This window comes from Triticum urartu, chromosome 3A, assembly GCF_056163025.1.
Source record: "Triticum urartu cultivar PI428250 chromosome 3A, HENAU_Tu73, whole genome shotgun sequence".
Taxonomy (NCBI): Eukaryota; Viridiplantae; Streptophyta; class Magnoliopsida; order Poales; family Poaceae; genus Triticum; species Triticum urartu.
The window spans coordinates 703,976,539-703,994,168 of NC_141875.1; the positions used below are offsets into that span (position 1 = coordinate 703,976,539).

Consider the following 17,630-nt stretch of genomic DNA (forward strand, 5'->3'; position numbering starts at 1 on the left):
ACAGCAAAAATACCAACTTTCTGATGTGATTTCAGGCAACCCTGAGTTGGTACGGGCAACTTTACTTGAGTAAGTGCGAGGGATATGTAAAAACCAAAAATAAAGAAAAAACTGACTTCTGAACAACAAAGCACAGACAATGCTCTTGGTTTTCAACCTGTGCAGAAAAAATGTCACTATAACCATGCACTTTTTAGGCAACATTGCAAACTAAAACAGGCAACTTATATGTAAAGAAAAGCCAACTAATAGATACTGCTCACTCATATCTTGAGGGGGCTATTATAGTAGGTACACAGCAGGGGTGGTTGTGTACATGCATAGAAGGAGGGGTTTGTACATGCACCTAAGGCCATCCTAATTATGTGTCACATGTCATAGAAATTTAGACAACAAACACACACACGATTATAGACAACTATAAAAATGTTTTTAAAAGGGAAACAACTAGTAAACACATGGAGCATACCATGTCTTGCTCATCCAAACGGTTTGATTCTTTGAACCTGTCATGCAGCTCCTTCACATCGAGATTGAGTCTTTGAAGCCAAGTCTATGAAGAAATGTAGAATGAGATGATAAAGAAACAACTTCAGTCCCAAAACAAAAAAAGGTAAAAACTGTGCGTTTTATTTCTCTTACCAAAAACCTAACAGACATGATTATTTTCTTGGACCCCACCTCTCTGTTGTACATGATTGCTTCAATCCCTAACTCAAAGACATGTGTCTTCATCCATCCTGCCTTCCTCATTGATTGAGCAAGCTCCTTGATTGTGCAAAAGTAACCACGATAGTTTATGATTTGCGGCATGTAGAACAAAAAGAAAGGCTCTGTTGAGAAAAGTAACAATAGGAGAGATCATTGCATGCAAAAAAAACAGGAAAAAAAAGTGGCTACTGGAAGAAACACACACGTTGTATCATCACCCTGCGACGTCCTTCTCATCCCTCCTCCTCCTCCAAGCAACGGAATCAGTGCATACACTCTGTTTGTCTCTGCATTGCATGTGAAATCCTTCCTCATCTCTACATTCACATATGGTGACCTCTGTGATGGTGGAGCTTTCAGTATCCTCCTCTCGCGCTTCTTAGGAACGGGCTCTTCCGAGCTGCTGGTGATACGTCTCCGTCGTATCTACTTTTCCAAACCCGTTTGCCCATGTTTTGTACTCTAACTTGCATGATTTGAATGGAACTAACACGGACTGATATTGTTTTCAGCAGAATTACCATGGTGTTATTTATGGGCAGAAACAAACGTTCTTGGAATGACCTGAAACTTCACGGAGCAACTTTTTGGAAAATATAAAAAATACCTGCAAACGATGAAGGCCAGGGGGGCCCACCACCTGTCCACGAGGGTGGGGGGAGCTCCCCCCTACCTCGTGGGCCCCTGGTGCCTCTCCGACTCCAACTCCAACTCTATATATTGTGTTTCGGGGAGAAAAAAATCAAAGAGAAGAATTCATCGTGTTTTACGATACGGAGCCGCCGCCATCGTCATCATCAACCATCCTCCATCACCAATTTCATGATGCTCACCACCGTGCGTGAGTAATTCCATCATAGGCTTGCTGGACGGTGATGGGTTAGATGGGATCTATCATGTAATCAAGTTAGTTTTGTTAGGGTTTGATCCCTAGTATCCACTATGTTCTGAGATTGATGTTGCTATGACTTTGCTATGCTTAATGCTTGTCACTAGGGCCCGAGTGCCATGATTTTAGATCTGAACCTATTATGTTTTCATCAATATATGAGTGTTCTTGATCCTATCTTGCAAGTCTATAGTCACCTATTATGTGTTATGATCCATTAACCCTGAAGTGACAATAATCGGGATACTTACCGGTGATGACCGTAGTTTGAGGAGTTCATGTATTCACTATGTGTTAATGCTTTGTTCCGGTACTCTATTAAAAGGAGGCCTTAATATCCCTTAGTTTCCGTAAGGACCCCGCTGCCACGGGAGGGTAGGACAAAAGATGTCATGCAAGTTCTTTTCCATAAGCACGTATGAATATGTTCGGAATACATGCCTACATTATATCAATGAACTGGAGCTAGTTCTGTGTCACTCTAGGTTATGACTGTTACATGATGAACCGCATCCGGCATAATTCTCCATCACCGATCCATTGCCTACGAGCTTTCCATACATCGTTCTTCGCTTATTTACTTTCCCGTTGTGATTGCTATCATCACTACAAAATACCAAAAACATTACTTTTACTACCGTTACCTTTTGTTACTGTTACTACTACTATGATATTACTTTGCTACTAAATACTTTGCTGCAGATACTAAGTTTCCAGGTGTGGTTGAATTGACAACTTAGCTGCTAATACTTGAGAGTATTCTTTGACCCCCCTTGTGTCGAATCAATAAATTTGGGTTTAATACTTTACCCTCGAAAACTGTTGCGATCCCCTATACTTGTGGGTTATCAAGACTATTTTCTGGAGCCGTTGCCGAGGAAGCATAGCTCTATTCTTTGAGTCACTTGGGATTTATATCTACTTATCATTATGAAGAACTTGAAAGATCCAAAAACCAAGATTTATCCCTCAACTACGAGGGGAGGTAAGGAACTGCCATCTAGCTCTACACTTGATTCACCTTCTGTTTTGAGTAAGCTTGCGACACCTAAACTGCTTCTGCTATACATGATACTTATGATTGAACTACTTCTATGCTTGATACTACCGTGCCACTTGGTGAATTTCTTGATGAACAACTTGCTAGGGCTAGAGAGATTGAAAATATTGAATCTGATAATACCGATGAAAGTGATGATGAAGAATCACTTGTTATTCCTGAGGGTTATGTTTTTGATCAAGAAGCCTTTTTAGCTATTTTAGCTTGCAAAGATAGATACGAACTTAAGAGGTTATTAGCTAATGGAACAAGCAATCTCTAAATGCTAGAATGAAACCTGACCCTGCTTTTGCTACTTCACCTATCTGTGTTACCGATAAGGATTATGAATTCTCTGTTGATCCTGATATAATTACTTTGGTTGAATCTGATCCTTTTCATGGTTATGAATCTGAAACTGTTGTGGCACATCTTACTAAATTAAATGATATAGCCACCCTATTCACGACTGATGAGAGAACTTGTTACTTTTATATCCTTAAAATATTTCCGTTCTCATTAAAGGGTGATGCTAAGATATGATTTATTACTTCTCTGCTCAATATTTCACTGCTCATAAGAAACAAGCTGCTTTAAGGGATATATATAATTTTGTGCAAATTAAAGAAGAGAGTCTCCCACAAGCTTGGGGGAGGCTTCTCCAATTACTTGATGCTTTGCCTGATCATCCTCTTAAGATAAATGAAATACTTGATATCTTTTATAATGGACTAACTGATGCTTCCAGAGATTACCTGGATAGTTGTGTTGGTTCTGTTTTCAGGGAAAGAACACCGGATGAAGCTGAAATTCTATTGAATAATATGTTGACAAATGAAAATAATTGGACACCTCCGAAGCCTATTCCTAAACCAACTCCGAAGAAGAGGGGTATTCTATTTCTTAGTCCTGAAGATATGCAAGAGGCAAAGAAATCTATGAAATAAAAAGGTATTAAAGCTGAAGATGTTAAGAATTTACCTCCTATTGAAGAAATACACGGTCTTAATTTACCGCCTGTTGAAGAAACATATGATCTTGATCCATCACCTATTGAAGAAACTCATGGTCTTGATAACCTAACACGGGTAGTAAAGGTAAATTCTCTCTATAGATATGATAAAGCTGAAATCCCATTTACTAAGTTTGCTAGCCCATGCTTAGATGAGTTTGATAAATTTATGGCTAAGCAAGAAGACTTTAATGCTTATTTTGGTAGACAATTGAAATACAATTCAAATATGCTTGAACACTTGGGTGATTATATGGCCAATATCAAAGGTGGACTTAAACTTATTAGTAAACATGATTTTATGGTTACCACTCAAGTAGAACAAGTACTTAAAGCTCAAAATGATTTGCTCAATGAATTGAATAGTAAGAATAATGATAATGCTATTAGAGTGGCTACTAGAACTGGTAGAATGACTCAGGAACCTTTGTATCCTGAAGGCCACCCTAAGAGAATTGAGCAAGATTCTCAGCGAAATAATATAGATGCACCTAGTCCTTATAAAAGGAAGAAAAAGAAAAATGATAGGACTTTGCATGCTTCTAGTGAACTTGTTATTGAACCACCTGAGAATCCAAATGATATTTCTATTTCTGATGCTAAAACTCAATCTGGTAATGAACCTGAAACTAGTAATAATGTTAATGATAATGTTCATGATGATGCTCAACCTAGTAATGATAATGATATAGAAATTGAACCTGTTGTTGATCTTGATAACCCACAATCAAAGAATCAATGTTATGATAAGAAAGACTTTGTTGCTAGGAAACACGGTAAAGAAAGAGAACCATGGGTCCAGAAACCCATGCCTTTTCCTCCCAAACCATCCAAGAAAAAGGATGATGAGGATTTTGAGCGCTTTGCTGAAATGATTAGACCTATCTTTTCGCGTATGCGATTAACTGATATGCTTAAAATGAATCCTTATGCTAAGTACGTGAAAGAAATTGTTACAAATAAAAGAAAGATACCGGAAGCTGAAATTTCCACCATGCTTGCTAATTATACTTTTAAGGGTGGAATACCAAAGAAACTAGGAGATCCCAGTGTACCAACTATACCATGCTCCATTAAAAGAAACTATGTTAAAACTGCTTTATGTGATCTTGGAGCCGGTGTTAGTGTTATGCCTCTCTCTTTATATCGTAGACTTGATTTGAATAAGTTGACACCTACTGAAATATCTTTGCAAATGGCTGATAAATCAACTGCTATACCTGTCGGTATTTGTGAGGATGTGCCTGTTGTAGTTGCAAACATTACTATTTTAACGGACTTTGTTCTTGATATTCCCGAGGACGATACCATGTCTATTATTCTTGGAAGACCCTTTTTGAATACTGCAGGGGCTGTCATTGATTGCACTAAAGGCAATGTCACTTTTCATGTTAATGGTAATGAGCATACGGTACACTTTCCGAGGAAACAACCTCAAGTCCACAGTATCAACTCTATTGGAAAGATCCCATCGATTATATTTGGAGGTTTTGAATTTCCTCTTCCTACTGTCAAGAAGAAATATGATATTCTTATTATTGGGGATGTGCATATCCCCGTTGAGGTAACATAGTGTTATTCGAAATTTCTCCAGTTCCATGTTATTCGGAATGAGTTCTTTAACAAGACTTGATCAACCTTGTTAGTGGATTCCTTTTGATGAGCATGAGATGGATGAAACTAGAAAGCACAACCTTCTGTACCCCACTTTTACTTTCTGTTATTTATATTAAATAAAATAAAAATAAATATTTTTCTGTCTGTTATCTGATTATCCATGCAATGTAAAAATACCCCGAAAATAAAAGTTCTCCAAATGCCCTGAAATTTAAATATGATTTTTTCTAGAATATTTGAGAATATTTGGCACTGAGAACACAGCAGGGGGGGTCAACCACCTGCCCACAAGGGTGGAGGGCGCGCCCTACCCCCCTGGGCGCGCCCCCTGCCTCGTGGGCCCACAGTGGCCCTCTTCCACTTATCCTTTCACCCACACACTACTTCTTCTTCCCCCAAACACGAATATCCAGCTCAAACCCGAGTCCAAGCTCATTTCGCTGCCATTTTCGATCTCCTTGCTCAAAGCACCTCTCACAAAACTGCTTGGGGAGATTGTTCCTTGGTATGTGACTCCTCCATTGGTCAAATTAGTTTTTGTTCTAGTGCTTTATTCATTGCAAATTTTTGCTGCTTAGGTGACCCTGTTCTTGAGCTTGCATGTCAAATTTATATGGTCAAAAGTAGTTTTGATGCATGATATAGGCCCTAGGCACTTGTAGGAGTAGTTGCTATCAATATTATTGAGTTTGGTTTATTTTTATTTTGAAGTTACTAAAAATTTCAGAATTTTTCAGAAATGATGAAGAGACTTTTGAGGGGCTCATCGAGCCGAAGCTCGAAGGAAAAGGTACCGAAGCCTAAGTATCATCTGCCTCGCACCGCGGAGGTTCGGTCGTGTGAATGGCCTTTCGATGGTTTCTTGAGAGCGGCCGGGATTTATGAAAATTTTCATGAATTGGCTAAGAATGCAGGCTTCTCCGCTTTCCTCCACGACCAATGCGATCAGTATCTCTTACTCACAAATATATTTGTGCAAAACTTTCATTTCCATTCTAGAAGCTCACCACCTACGGTGGAGTTTTATTTATATGATGAGCATAAGGAGATGTCACTTTATGATTTTTGTCGGGTTTGTTTGGTCCCTTTCGAGGGCAAGACAGAGGAACCACATCGCGAGGATGTGGACGGGTTTATTGATACTATCACTGTAGGGGAAACAAGGAAGGTTTCTGATGCACGAATCACTAGCATACATTTCCCTGTTTTACGCTATTTTGCATTATTTGCTAGTCATTGTTTAATTGGTCGCGGAAACTGTGGAAACCTTAGTATCCCTGATATTATTATTTTGCTCCACGGTTTATACGGTGATAACTCTGTTAGTATGGGCGCCATTATTGCTAAACGGCTAAGTCTGAACCATACCAAAGGCCCCATCTTTGGAGGCATCTATGCTTCACGCCAAGCTGCACATTTTAACATACCTATTAGGCATTATGAAAAGGAAGAAAAAGTGCTGCCTCGTGTTTATTTAGATTATAAAAGTATGGTGGCACATGATTTTATTGTTAAGAATAGGGAAGGAGAACTTAAATATAAATTGTTCTTTGATAAACGTCATCCTAAGACTATTACCCTACCTGCTCCTTCTTTGTTTGATTTATCTGCAGGCCAGTACCTTGTTCCGTTGAAGTCTATTCATGCCTACCGGAACCCTGCACCAGCCATGGAGCCAAAGACGGAACCACAAGTTGATCCTTCACGACAGTCTAATTACCAGTGGGATCCGGAGATGATTGCCAGCCAGTGGCAATCGGAGTCTTCTTCTTCTTCTCAGTACAACCCCAACTATTATTATGGATATCTTCCAGGCCAGCCGTGGCCATAGACCAACTTAGGCCAAAAGCCTAAGCTTGGGGGAGTACGTATTTCCCACCGACATGACATTTATGTTCACACACTCATTACTAGATATTGGTGCTCATACTTTTTCATTGTATCATCCATGCTAGTTTATTTTCCTTTTTTATGCTTTCTTCTTGTGTGTTTAATAAACCTTAAGAAAAACCAAAAAAATTAGTTGTAGATTTTAATTAGTTTACTTTCCATGCTTGTAGTAGTAACTAGAAAGAAAACCCAAAAAGATTTCATATTCTTCTTTTACTTGTTGGGAGCTCTCCCGTGTAAATAGTTTTATTTCTTTCTTTTATTTGGGGGTCGATAGGAGAAGACCATGATTAAATTGTTGAAGTGGCTCTTATATACATTATTGTTGATCTGACAAAAGAGCCCATATTGCCTTGTCTTCTCCTGTTTATTGAATGCTTGCAGATTCCAGCTTAGTCCAATGCACGCGCACTATTATTATTATTCACATCGTTCGGTCGTGCAAGTGAAAGGCAATTATGACGATATATGATGGACTGACTGAGATAAGAAAAGATGGTATGAACTCGACCTCTTTTGTTTTTGTAAATATGATTATTTCATCATTCCTGATTCAGCCTATTATGAATAAACATGTTTGCAATGACAACTAGAGATCATAGTTCCTTGTGGCATATTTGATTAGCTATGAGTTATAATGGTTTACCTTGCATGCCAACATGCTATTGAAATGGTTACGATGTGGTATGATATGGTGGTATCCTCCTCTGAATGATTTAAGTGACTTGACTTGGCGCATGTTCACGCATGTAGTTGAAACAAAATCAACATAGCCTTCACGATATTTATGTTCATGGTGGATTATATCCTACTCATGCTTGCATTCGGTGTTGATTAATTTTAATGCATGTTCATGACTGTTGTCGCTGTCTAGCTGGTCGCTTCCCAGTGTTTTGCTAGCCTTCACCTGTACTAGGGCTGTCTGTATCTTCCATGTTATGCGGGTTATTCTCAAGAGGAGTGGACTCCGCTCCTCACTCGTGAGATAAATGGCTGGTCACCGGGATGCCTAGTCCCATGCTTTATGCAAACTAAATCAAAATAATTGCAAACAAAACTCCCCCTGGGACTCTTGTTAGTTGAAGGCACTCATTGTTTAGAGCGAGCCATGGATTGATGCTTGTTGGTGGAAGGGGGAGTATAAACTTTACCATTCTGTTTGGGAACCGCCTATAATGTGTCTAGCATGGAAGATATCGCCATCTCTTGGTTGTTATGTTGACAATGAAAGTATACCGCTCAAAATATTATTCACCTCTGTTTCAAAACCGAGCTCTGGCACCTCTACAAATCCCTGCTTCCCTCTGCGAAGGGCCTATCTATTTACTTTCATGCTGAGTCATCATCCTCTTATTAAAAAGCACCAATTGGAGAGCACCACTGTCATTTGCATTCATTACTGTTAGTTTACATTGAGTATGACTTGATTGGATCTCTTTTACCATGAATTACAATGTCTAGTCAGTCCTTGGTCTTTAAAGGTGCTTTGCATTTATGTTTTGCGGTCTCAGAAAGGGCTAGCGAGATACCACCTTGTTATATCATATTATGATTGTTTTGAGAAAGTGTTCTCATCCGAGATTTATTATTATTGCTCGCTAGTTGATTATGTAATTGATATGAGTAAACTTGAGACCTAAGCGTTATTGCGAATGTGGTTAGTTATAATATTTGCTGAAAACTTGAATGTCGGCTTTACATATTTACAACAACAAGAGCAAACAGAGTTTGTAAAAGTTTTTCTTTATCACTTTCAGTTTGTCAACTGAATTGCTTGAGGACAAGCAAAGGTTTAAGCTTGGGGGAGTTGATACGTCTCCGTCATATCTACTTTCCCAAACACTTTTGCCCTTGTTTTGGACTCTAACTTGCATGATTTGAATGGAACTAACCCGGACTGACGCTGTTTTTAGTAGAATTACCATGCTGTTATTTATGTGTAGAAACAAACGTTCTCGGAATGACCTGAAACTTCACGGAGCAACTTTTTGGAAAATATAAAAAATACCTGCAAAAGATGAAGGCCAGGGGGGCCACCACATGTCCATGAGGGCGGGGGGCGCGCCCCCCTACCTCGTGGGCCCCCTGGTACCTCTCCGACTCCAACTCCAACTCTATATATTGTGTTTCGGGGAGAAAAAAATCAGAGAGAAGAATTCATCGTGTTTTATCATACGGAGCCGCCGCCAAACCCTAAAACCTCTCGGGAGGGCTAATCTGGAGTCCGTTTGGGGCTCCAGAGAGGGGAATCCGTCGCCATCGTCATCATCAACCATCCTCCATCACCAATTTCATGATGCTCACCGCCGTGCGTGAGTAATTACATCATAGGCTTGCTGGACGGTGATGGGTTGGATGGGATCTATCATGTAATCAAGTTAGTTTTGTTAGGGTTTGATCCCTAGTATCCACTATGTTCTGAGATTGATGTTGCTATGACTTTGCTATGCTTAATGCTTGTCACTAGGGCCCAAGTGCCTTGATTTCAGATCTGAACCTATTATGTTTTCATCAATATATGAGTGTTCTTGATCCTATCTTGCAAGTCTATAGTCACCTATTATGTGTTATGATCTGTTAACCCCGAAGTGACAATAATCGGGATACTTACCGGTGATGACCGTAGTTTGAGGAGTTCATGTATTCACTATGTGTTAATGCTTTGTTCCGGTACTCTATTAAAAGGAGGCCTTAATATCCCTTAGTTTCCGTAAGGACCCCGCTGCCACGGGAGGGCAGGACAAAAGATGGCATGCAAGTTCTTTTCCATAAGCACATATGAATATGTTCAGAATACATGCCTACATTATATCAATGAACTGGAGCTAGTTCTCTGTCACTCTAGGTTATGACTGTTACATGATGAACCGCATCCGGCATAATTCTCCATCACCGATCCATTGCCTACGAGCTTTCCATACATTGTTCTTCGCTTATTTACTTTCCCGTTGTTATTGCTATCATCACTACAAAATACCCAAAACATTACTTTTACTACCGTTACCTTTTGTTAACGTTACTACTACTATCATATTACTTTGCTACTAAATACTTTGCTGCAGATACTAAGTTTCCAGGTGTGGTTGAATTGACAACTCAGATGCTAATACTTGAGAGTATTCTTTAGCTCCCCTTGTGTCGAATCAATAAATTTTGGTTGAATACTTTACCCTCGAAAACTGTTGCGATCCTCTATACTTGTGGGTTATCAGCTGGCTGCACCTTTGCCCGATGATTCCCCCTTAGCGGTAGTTTTTGCAACTTCGGTTGGTGTGCTGAAAGCGACAGGTGACATGTGCCCCGCACTCTGTCCTACAACATTTTTCACTGCCCCCTCGACAACTTCATCGAAATCCATATTGCCCCAGTCAATTCCCCACTCAATGTCACCGGTGGCAGGTGCGTTTGCCACCCTCTTATCCTCTGCTGCCTTGCCCTCCTCGCCTGTTATTCCTGTTGGCTCATCTATCCCAAGATCGAAAGGTGGAGCTGGATAGTAATCATACCACATAGCACTCCCAGACTTTGATCTTTGCAGCAATCGTGCTTCTTCACCTGAATCGCATGCTCCGTTGTTTGCTGGTAGATTGATGGCAGCTGATGTCCGTATTACATGTATGGTGCCAGCAGAATTACTCCTCGCGAGCGGTGGCGTCGAACCTGGGCTCACACACTTCTCGAACAGCTCGTTGATGTCCCTAACATCATGGAATGAGATTTCTTTCCCCTTTGCAGAGCACGCTTGCTTGTTGGGGAGTACCGGTGGTTTGTGTGTTGATTCCTGGGCAGTTTCTTGCTCCTGCTCAGGGGTTGCTTCCTCAAGCACATCAGTTGCCTCCGTACATTGCGTGGGAGGGGTTGCTGATTCCTGGGCAGTTGCTTCCTGCATGCTCACTCTGGTTGCCTGAGTTTTTTGCTGAGTTGCTTCAAAGGTAGCACCAGTTGCATTGTTTTCAGTCTTTACTGATTCAACAGTTGCTTGTTTTTTCTGTTTAGTTGCTTGCAGAATGTGATCAGTTGCTCTGTTTTGCTTCTTTGCTGCTCTTTTCTGGTAAACCTTGCTTTTTGCTGGTGATGTGGCTTTCTGACTTGCCTCTTCATCTGTTGGCCTCTGAGCTGTCGGAGCTTGCTGGCTGGTTGTCGTAGTTGCAGCACTTTGAACAGCCTCATCCTCGTTTCCCTTTGGAGACATAACAGAATCCTTAACTATCTTATGGCTCACTTTCTTGACCTTCCTCATGGCAGCCGCTCCAACTCCTCCTGCAAGCTTTCTTTCTTTCTCTTTTTGGAACAACTTGGTAGTTCCAACTCATCTACCATCGTCTCAAGGCACAAATCCATCACGGAGAATTTTTCCTCAGTTGGCCTCACAGGCATCGGGAAAAGAGGGATATCATGGGCCTCGGGGATGACCTGTTTTTGTCTATACTGGGTATCTCCAATCCTCACCACATCTGCAGCTGAAATGATAGGCCCACTCTAAACCTCAAACGGCTCCTTCTGCATGTCCATCTTAACGAAGCTGCTCTAAAAAACCTGTCGACGCTTTGGATGCTTCCTTGTGTGCTCTCAACGGACATCGTTTCCTATGGCTCACTTTTTTCCTTGCCAGTGTGCTTCAGTCTCTCCATGATCGTACTTAGCGGCACCTCGTCATCACAACTGCCCCCACGCCACCCCGGATTTCATGCAACTCCCTCATCATCACCACCTCCCCCGCTGGGCTGGTCGGTGCTAGCGTTGTCGCCAGTGCCGATATCATCCTTATCCTCGCCCCCCTTCTTCCCGCCCCTGCCATCTTGCTCCGCCTCATCATCTTCATCCTCTCTGTCTTACTCCTCTTTTTCCTCCTCTTCATTATTTTCATCATCCTGTTTCTCCCCCGATTTCCCCTCTTTCTTTTCTGGTTTATTCTCTTTCTCATTGCCCTCTTCCACATTTCTCTCCTTCTCTTTGTTATCTTCATCGTCTTGTTCCTCTTCATCATCCTCCTCCCTGTCTTGATCTTCCTCTTCAACATCATCCTCGTCATCCTCTTCCTCATCTTCAGCATCATCTTCATCAGCAAGGGGCGGTTGTGAATTGTCAACATCCATGTGCCGTGAATCATCATCACCAGTTTCTGTGGCTGCTTGCGGGATGTTGTATGACGGAGCATCATCATCATAGTCATCATCGTCGTCGTCGTCATCATTGTTGTCATCGTCCTGATCCGAACTCTCCTCTTCAGGACTGTCCTCATCTTTCCCTTCCTCCTCTTCTTTCTTCTGAAGATTCAAATTCCTCCTCGTCAGATTCCTCCTCCTCGTCATCGGACGCCAAACGTGTCTCCTTGCACCGACTGCTACTGCCCCTTGTATTCTTTTGCTTTGCAACCTTCTGCTATTTCATACTTGTCGTTGCCTTTATCTGCCATGTTGATTGACGTACGCTTGCGACCCTAGAAACGCTTGTGGCTGTTGGTTCAACTTCCTCCTCTTCCAACTTGCCCACCCATTGACCAAACCTCCCAATTTGGACTGATATTTCAGAGCACATATCGTGGACCAGCATTGACAACCTCCTCTGTTTCTACAAAACACAAAAATACAAAACTCAAAGATGAGCAGTCTATACAACAACAATGATGAACAAAAAAAGAAGTCTGTTTCTTATGAAAAGAGAAAGACCATGGTAGCAAAAGAAATACATTGGTGTTGTGGTTTTGAGGAAGCCTCGTAGCAACAAACTTCTGGATGTGATCCATGCTCCCCAAAACACTATCTTCTGCGCACCTTGAGAACTCGGCTTTGAGCTGTTTTTGGTAAAAAAAAATATACATGATAAACTCAGTTAGCAAAAAAGATCAAGAAAGTTCAAAAAGAGGGGGTGGATGAGCAACTGCCTCCCTAACTTAGGGCAACACCAGCACTATTGATGGCAACTGCACTTATGGACATCACGAAAAACTACAGCACCTACAGCAACCCCCAGATAAATTGGGCAACTAAAAAAACTACAAATTATTGGCAACTGTTGCTTAAAAAAACTCATGTAATTGGACATGTATGACCAGTTGGAGACAAAATGTGGAAGATTACCATACAAATTTCCATGCAAAAAAAAAATTTGTCATGAAACTAGCTTCAAAGCAACTAGCTCCTAAAATTAGGCAACATAATCCCTATAGGTGGGCAATTGCATGAAAAAATCATGCAACTACAAAAAATTATGTTCAGAAAGTAAAGTAACACTTACTCGCAACTTTCCATAGAGACCCTTCCTAATCTTGTCCTTCTTAATTACTGCTTTGATCAGACCTTCATTCCATGCTTTGACCCTTGGAAGAACAGTTGTCGTCATCTCATCCACATAATCCTTATGGATTGTCCTGTAGTCCACATCAAGCGAGTCAAGGTAGAGGAGTTGTTTCAAAAAATAGACAACACATGTGAGTTGCGAAAAGACTTATCCAACTTCAGCATGAAACACTAGGTGAAAAAGGCAGCAACATATAGTATTCTTCTTGTCTCCAAAATCCATGAAAGCAAGCCAAAGTTGGTCGACGACAAACTGGCAAACATTTGAATTCGCAACCTCACGTGGATTCAGTGCAGCTGAGTATGCGCGTGGTGACACCTTCAAGCTGGTCGTCGGCACAAGAAAACAGCTATAAACAACAACCAGCCAGGCATTTAAGAACTTGTCGTCTGCAACAACTCCCATATCATTTATCATTTTACACCACTCGGTCACTGATGGCGCGAGCCCTGTCGGGATGTCGAACTTCTCGTTGAACAACCTAACTACGTCTGGGTCCACTTCATACGCAACCTTCATCTGCCCCCTTGGCAAACCCCAGATTCTTTCTACGCTTGCTGCATCAACTGGGATCTTCCCCCTATATGGGATAACAAGTTGCGACAACTCTGGATCATAACACTTCATGACAAACTTCACAAGATCTCCTTTCATTGTTCTTGTCCCGATATCAAGCACGCCCCCAAAGCTTATATCACCGATGGCATCCTTTTGTGTATCATCGAGGCCACTGTTTAGGACAAAAAGTCTTGAAGGTGATGCCCTGTTCCTCGGTGGTGGCCCACTGCTACCAATCTGCATACAAAAAAATTGAATGGGAAAACTCATTAAAAAAGACAACTGCAATTATATTAAATTGAGCAACCCACTATATTAAGCTGAGCAACTCACTGTACTAAGCTAAGAAAACCACACCATAATTAGAAAAAGCAAAGTTGTGTTTGCTAAAAAAACTGAGCAACTAGATCTATATTGAACTGCAACTGCTAGTACTAAACTAGGAAACTGCTACACTGCTATTCTGGTGCTTATCAAATGATATGAGTGCATATACAAAAGAAAATGCCATGCTAATTGAGCATTACATATTTCAAGGATGCCTCCCTTCTTTCAAGTTTTTCATTAAAAAATACCTCGTCCGCGACTTTCTTCGCACGTTTCAGATTTCTCCCCCCTTTATCACGAGGGGCGGAATCGGTGCCCGGTTTTCCCGCCCGACCACCCTGGGCAGAATTGGTGGCCTGTTTCCCTGCCCGACCACCATGTACAGGATCCTGATTCGTCCGCCCGCGCTTGCGTCCAACATTACTCCTTGCTGATTGAGCTGCCACTTCTTCTCCCTCATTTTCACCATTAGTTCTACCCGCATGCCTTTTGCTTTTTGGAGCCATTCTATAAAAGAAAACACAACAAAAAAAGCCATGTTAATGAAAAAATATACAAAGCCCTATAACTCAACAACTCAATGATACTACTTGCATTTGGAGGTAACATCACAGTCACTTGGAGATGAACGAACTCCATTTATTCCTACCCAGAGATAACTCAACTACTAAATGCTAGTGCTTGCAAAGGCAATTTGGTGTTGAAAACTATGCAACTACTCATCACAAAAAAAGTCACATATTCATCTTCATTACATTAGCTAAAACATCAAAAACACTCAGGCTTTGCCGCTTATTCGTGAGAGATATCTCATCTCCTATTCATAGTTGCGATAAAAACCGCAACTCAATGGTGGATATAGGCAACGTCATGTTTCATACAGTAATTTTAAAGAACACTACAAAAAGGATAACAATTTGGTGCTAAAAATCTGGGCAGTAACTAAAATCAACCAATCACAAAAACCATTCCCCCCCCCCCAAAAAAAATAGTGTGCTACTTTAATGTTGAACGCAAGGCGACTACTGCCCCTAATTAGTGCAACTGTGGATACTATGAACTTCGATCACCCCTCCATGAACTGCCCAAGTCAGATGCATCCCCTGACCCTCCCCTCGCAAATTTGCAGGAAAAATCTAAGCAACTAGCATCAAATTTATGAACAACTGCCCAAGTCAGATGCATCCCCTGACCCTCCCCTCACAAATTTGTAGGAAAAATATAAGCAACTAGCATCAACTTTATGAATAACTGTCCCAGTCAGATGCATCCCCCTTACCCTGCCCCTCCATCTCGCAAATTACAGGAAAAATCTAAGCAACTGCCTTCAAAATTATGAGCAACTGCCCCAAGTCAGATGCATCCCATTACCCTGCCCCTAAATCTCGTAAATTATAGGAAAAAACTAAGCAACTGCCATCAAAATTATGAGCAACTGCGTCGACTTGAGTAGCAAGCAACATAAAAAACGAATCCTATGCCCCAGTCACCAGGATTCGATCGCGTGTATCCCCTTACAACGACTCAATCCCGCCTACCCCCAGCACAACCCCACCGCCACCCCCTTCCCCGGCCATAGCAACGTCGCACCCTCCCAAGCATTGATGACACGGAGCCCGAGGACGCCATGGACAACCTCGTGCCCACCCCCTCCCCGAAACCCTAACTCTATGGACTGTAGCCAGGGAGCAAAGAAAGAATTAGGGAGAATAGGTGCCGGGTTTACCTCCGCCTGTAGCTAGCGACTCGCGGCGCTCGCGGACGGCCTCTCACATCGGCGACTCTGTGCCGGATCCACCACCACAGCACCCCGTCTCATCGCGTAAATTGCTAGAGGAGAGGAAGGGAGAGGGGGAGGAGTTCGAATGAAATCTGTGGGTGCGGGCGGGCGGTTTCAAACAAGACGAGCGGGGGGTGCGGGCAGTTTTCGCCTGGAATAAAGGTGTCGGGCCCACCACGCGCCGCACGCCTCGCGTAATCCCGTAACGGCACCTGGTCAGGACGCATCGCGCGCGGGGGGATCCCCAGACCACATCGGACGGCTGGAGCGCGTGCGCTCAAGACAGCGAACGAGCGCAGCTCACGAGTCAGAATTCAAGATAAAAAAATTAGTAAGATTTGTATATCTTGTTGGCTAGCTCAAGAAGTCTGTTTGCTATTATAACATCGGCAGCGACATAGAGGTCGCTCTGCTTGGCCTCCATGACCTCGAGCTGCTTCCTCCCCACCGGGTTCTTGGCCAGCCTCGCCCTCTCGGCGAGCGCCGTGTTGGCCGACACCACCTTGGGCTCCGCCGGCACCAAGACCTTCCTGTTGGCGTCGAGGCAGCGCTTCACCTCGGCGGCCTTCTCCCGGGTGACCTTGCCGTGCCTGACGAGCACGGCGAGCACCTCGGTGAGCGTCATGAGCGAATGTAGTGTGACCCCGTTCGTCACGAGGTTCTCGCGGCCGCCCTGCTCGCGGTCGACGACGGCGGCGGCGTCGGTGACCACGAGCCCCTCGTCGCGGAGCGGCACGACGGTCTCGAGAACGGAGGCGCCGCTGGTGACGAGGTCCTCGGCGATGAGCACGGTGTCCCCGGCACGGAAGGAGCCCTAGGTGCGCATGGCGGGAGGGGTGCCCGCGCAGGTCTCGTGGTAGCGGCGGAGGATCATGGGGATGTCGCGGGCGGCGGAGAGCACGGAGGCGAAGGGGAGGGCCGTGTAGGGGACGCCGCAGAGGAGGCCGTAGGGGCGCGTGGAGGGGAGGGAGCCGAGGAGGGCGGCGACACGGGAGAGGAGGCGTGGGTGCGAGATGAGCACGCGCAAGTCGAGGTAGGTCGGGGAGGTGATGCTGGACTTGAGCACAAAGACGCCAAACTTGTATGCCTCCACCTCATGCAGCTCTAGGATGAGGGCCTCCATGGAGGCTGCGTCCATGGCCGCCGGCGACGGCCGGCGAGGCAGGGAGTTTGGTGTTGGAATTTTGCTAGTAGGCCTTTGGCCCAAAGCCCAACTAAAATTCTGAAATTCTCTTGGCCCATTCATGCACACATGTGAGTGGAGTGAGTGAGACTAAAGTTTAGTCCCACCCCGGAAGTTGAGAGAGAGTTGCACCTCTTTATAAGGTGAGCTCTTCTACCACTTGTATGAGCATGAGAAGAGGGGGCCTACACGTGCGCTCCTCCTCCTTGCTCGCCTCGCCACGCCATGCCACGCCTCGTCACGACGCGCTGCGCCGCGTCGCGGGTTGCGGGATTGAGCCGAGCCGAGGACAGAGCTATGCACGTTGTCTATATTTTTGCTGCT

The 17,630-nt window shown here is 43.4% G+C and overlaps 1 pseudogene; it reads right to left on the bottom strand.

Moving 5' to 3' along the window:
- Window positions 1–16,451: 16,451 nt before the first annotated feature.
- On the bottom strand, window positions 16,452–17,261 carry LOC125547259 (uridine 5'-monophosphate synthase pseudogene; annotated as a pseudogene).
- Between the last annotated feature and the right edge of the window lie 369 nt (window positions 17,262–17,630).